The sequence below is a fragment of the Protopterus annectens genome, chromosome 13.part0 (assembly GCF_019279795.1).
Source record: "Protopterus annectens isolate FY-2018-M chromosome 13.part0, PAN1.0, whole genome shotgun sequence".
Lineage (NCBI taxonomy): Eukaryota > Metazoa > Chordata > Ceratodontiformes > Protopteridae > Protopterus > Protopterus annectens.
Window position 1 is genome coordinate 232413482 of NC_056747.1, and position 5280 is coordinate 232418761.

Below are 5280 nucleotides of genomic sequence, written 5' to 3' on the forward strand. Positions count from 1 at the left end.
GTGGTATCAGTGGAGGACAAGATACAATTACAATCACCTGCTAATAGTAACTCACCTTTAGATTTTAATGTTATGGTGTCCAAATGTTTTTTTTCACAGTTTTAGCCCCAATAAATTGTATCCAGTAGGTCTTTGCAAAAGTGTATATTTTTTTTTCCAGTTTTAGTATGACTAAAGCAAGCATACCATCATTGCTTGAGCATGAGTCAACTATTTCTGGAATTCTCATTGATTTTTCTGTGTAAAATTAGGACACCTCTTCTTTTGTGGTTGTAGCTTGAACTTACCAAAATCGTATAATCTTTAAAGGTTAATTTGTTTAGATCTTCTGTTATTAAGTGGGATTCCTGAATGAATGCAAAATCTGCTTTATGTAGCATTAAATATTTGTTGACACTACTCCTTTTCATGGGGTTGTTCAACCCATTGACATTAATAGATTTAATGTTAAGTACTATCATTTGATGGAGACTTCTATTATAAGTAAAATTGAAAAGTGCTTTCCTTGATTCATTATGACAAATACATTTTTTAAAACTGAAAGCTGTTATGGACACTTTAAAACCTCTAAATTTGAAAATGAAACTGTATATTTTAATAACCTTTTGCATGAATAAACTATATCCAGGCTTACTATATCTCTCATAGAAGCCACAAACTAACCCTCTCATGACATCTAGCAGAAATTCCTAGCTACTGCAGGTTAATAGCAAGCAGAAGGGAAACTGCATGTACATTAAAAACATACAAAAGGAAAAATTCAATTTAATATACTCTGTATGCACGAATTAAGAACATGAAGCTGTATACAATTTCTTAAAATTCTTTTTATCTAAACAGACTAACTAAGATAAATTGATTAATCCTAATAATTGTTTGTTGCTATGAGTAAATACAGGACTATAACATCATTAAAGCAGACAGGAAAAAAGATGCATTGAAAACTGTCGCTGTCAGAAACCTATTTGTAATTCTTATTTAAATATGAATGTAATTCAGATTAAATAAATCACTACAGTATAACATAAGTTTATAAGACCTTTTAGATAAAAAATAATTGCTAAATGAATGAAAACACAGTTCAAACAATCATTCTTGAATCTGATTAGCTGTTACACTTCAGTGAAGAGAACAGGTTCAGAGGTCATACCTACTTTCTGAAAGGCAACACAGATTGTTTCTCATGAGTCTGTGAGCTAACTGGAGCCTTTGGAAGCTTCAGCTTGTCACAAAAGTTGTCAAAATTCCATCAAAAAAGTAAGTAGGCGGAAATTTTCTAGTGAAGTGAAGCTTTTAAGCATAAGTTGTAAAATTATAAAAATTTAAAATAAAGGCTCCAAATTACCAACCATACACAGCTATAAGATATATTAGCTAAATGGATCACATTGCAAAAGTTCAGTTAAGTAGTAAATGCATATATAATAATAAAATGTCTCCACTTTCTTTTTAATTACTTAACAGTAACACAGTAAGCATTTCTCTCTCCTGCAGTGATTAAATACTATGACACTAGGACCAAAAACAGAAAGGGAAGGCACATACATGAAGAAATAAGTATAGAATATAAAAGAAATGTATATAAATATATGACATGAGTAAGTGATTTTATACCATTTCAATAGTGCTATGCCATGTACATAAAAAGATAAAAGTATAAAATAGTAGTTTGTTGCAGTTGGATAATATTTTGATTTACTTGAATTTTGAGTAATATATAGTATTTATAAAGTTGGCATTGTTGTGGGAAAGATAATAGGAGAGAAAAAAAGTCACATGACCTTCTGTGTATGATTCCACATTATTTAGAAGGGAGAAAACAAAAACTTGCATGAAATGTGAAGTTATGCATAATCATTTGTCTCTATTTTTCTCTTTTTCTTTAATAGTCCACTCATTTTTGAAGCTTGTCTTTTTAAGTTCATTGAAAAATCCATGGGTTCAGGTTGACTTAAAAGGTTCTTTTTTTTTGGAGAACTGTGGATGCTTTTTCGAGATAATCAAAAGTTTTCTTTCCTTCTGGCAGGGATAGTCTTATTATTGCTGTGAATATGAGTTGTGCTTTGATTCCTTCCTTTTTAATGATTTTATTAGAGTGACACATGCTTTTCCTTTGGGCATTACAAGGGTGAAATGACGTTGTCAAACCTGATAGTTTGGTCACCAATTTTTAATGGATCAAGGGTCCAGACAGTTCTTAAAACACAGTCTTTGTCTTGAGTGGAGATAAATCTTACAATAATAGATCTTGGATGGCTGTTTTTACTGGATAACCAGTAGTTAAAGACATGTGTGCTCTTTCTATCCTGAAGGATAGTGCTTCAGGTAGGTTTAGGATTTTAGGAACCAAAAAATCAGGAAATTAATCATATTGTCCCCTCCATCTGTTACAGGATCCCATGATCCTTATGTTGTTTCTCCTGGTTCTGTTCTCAGTGTCATCAATCTTTTCAACGAGTCTGGTGTTTTCTTGAAGAAGAAAGTCTATGTTTTTCTCTCTTTCTGTTAACCTGTAGTCTATATCTCTTACAGAATCTTCCAAAGCAGCAATTTGGGCAGTTTGTTGTTTAAAGACTTAATTTAATAGGGCTATTTGTTTGGTGGTATCTTATTTTATATTGTCCACTTTTGAGTTTAATTTGTCTGTTTTACCCACCAAGCCTTAAACTGTAGTAAGGATTGCCTGTATTTCTTTCCTCATAGGAGTTTCTTGCATAGAAAATTTGGAGCTGCTCATCTTCCTTTGTGAATGTGGTTTCAATGTCCCTTGTATTCGAAAGTTTGACAGGAAAATCTGAAACTTTTAGCTTAAAAATCATACCAACTTGTAGCTTACGACTTCCAGAATCTCATTTTAGTAGTTTCAGGTCTTTGTTGGTGAAATTTAATAAAATATCCTGCCAGGAAAAAAATGAAGACAGCAGAGCTCAATAAATCTGCCACTTTCAGCTTGCCATCCAAGCCACACCCCTTACTATGCATTTTCCAAAGGATATGAAGTCTGAAACACAAATGTATGTCATTATTTATTGACTTCAATCCTCAGTGATTTGTCAGAAAACCACAAATTTTATGAGGAACAGACCAAAAATATGAGGCAAATATGTGGACATCTGAGTGATATGTCTCTAAGCTTTAATTATCATTGAAGCATTATAGCTTCTCTCCATCCCAATAGATGGTAGAGAGTAAAACAATGGATCCTGCAGGCCACTTATGGTAGAAAGAAAGGAGCACAGGGCTGCAGAATAGTGATTAAAGTATGTGTCCACTATTCTCTTTGAAGGTCAGCAGGTAATTTCTGTGTACCTTTAACAGTCTTCGTTCTAGTGATATGAAAAAAAATGTAGTTTAATACATTTCCCCAAACAGTGAACATCATGGCACATTGATTACTGATGCAGGATGGAAGAATTAAAGTATTCTATACACACTCAAATCTGCTTGTAATCATCAAATTAAGTGATGAGTTATTGCACATCCTCTTATTAGGTCTTGTGAGCAAAGTCAGTCTGTTATAACCCATGATCCTGCATGTTAGAAGTTATGATTTGTAACTGTTAAGTTAATATTACAATCTATAAACATAAGTACATTTCTCACATTAGGTATGACAGGATGGGGAGACATTTAAGTCTTTCAGTTTACTAGAGAAAGAAGTTTGTGAGAAACAGTCTAATAGCATGCACAGCATAGTGTTTGCTATTAACCATTTAGGACTATATTCATTATTGTCAGAAGATAAGCTTAGAAGGGAAGCAGAAACAGGACTTCTGACAAACATATAATCTAATACCATATGTATTTCTAAGACTTGGGTGATGCGTTTTCAGATGAGCGTAATCTCTCAGAAGGTGAGAGGGGAAAGGGTATCAGGCTCAGCCTAAACAGCAATGGCTGAAACTCTTGTCTGGCACAAGGCTGGCTAAGTATCAAGTTCACTGTTATTTATTAATAAGGAAATCAAACCTAATACCATGCGCTTTGGCTACTTTAGGTTCAGGCTTCAGCTCGCTTTCACTACAAAACTTAATTAAAAGCAATAGGCAGAAGCCTGCATATGGAAACTGACTTTTAGAAATATGTAAGAGTGACCTCTGAGTGAGGGATGTCGGGAAAAGGTGTAGCGGATGGGATCTTGATGCAACTGGGCTGAGAGTATGATTCCTTATATGAGGTAATCTGCATGTTCTACATTCTTAACTTTTATTTTAAGTGCATTAAATGTCCACTGTATGTACCCAATGAATGTCAAGAAATTAAAGAAAATAGTAATAAAGCAAGAAAGCTGGAGTTTCTGCAGTGGAGGGTATGTTGTTCCAGAACAGATGGTGAATATGTTGCCTACAGTGATAAAAAGGACCAAAAAAAAGAATTAATAAAAATGGAGATCAGCATTACAGTTAGAGAGAGATGTACATGAAATGAGTCAAGATGGAAGCAGCATGGAGATCAGCATTACAGTTAGAGAGAGGTATACATGAAATGAGTCAAGATGGAAGCAGCATGGAGATCAGCATTACAGTTAGAGAGAGGTGTACATGAAATGAGTCAAGATGGAAGCAGCATGGAGATCAGCATTACATTTAGAGAGATGTGTACATGAAATGAGTCAAGATGGAAGCAGCATGGAGATCAGCATTACATTTAGAGAGAGGTGTACATGAAATGAGTCAAGATGGAAGCAGCATGGAGATCAGTATTACAGTTAGAGAGAGGTGTACATGAAATGAGTCAAGATGGAAGCAGCATGGAGATCAGCATTACAGTTAGAGAGAGGTATACATGAAATGAGTCAAGATGGAAGCAGCATGGAGATCAGCATTACAGTTAGAGAGAGGTGTACATGAAATGAGTCAAGATGGAAGCAGCATGGAGATCAGCATTACAGTTAGAGAGAGGTATACATGAAATGAGTCAAGATGGAAGCAGCATGGAGATCAGCATTACAGTTAGAGAGATGTGTACATGAAATGAGTCAAGATGGAAGCAGCATGGAGATCAGCATTACAGTTAGAGAGAGGTGTACATGAAATGAGTCAAGATGGAAGCAGCATGGAGATCAGCATTACAGTTAGAGAGAGGTATACATGAAATGAGTCAAGATGGAAGCAGCATGGAGATCAGCATTACAGTTAGAGAGAGGTGTACATGAAATGAGTCAAGATGGAAGCAGCATGGAGATCAGCATTACAGTTAGAGAGAGGTGTACATGAAATGAGTCAAGATGGAAGCAGCATGGAGATCAGCATTACAGTTAGAGAGAGGTGTACATGAAAT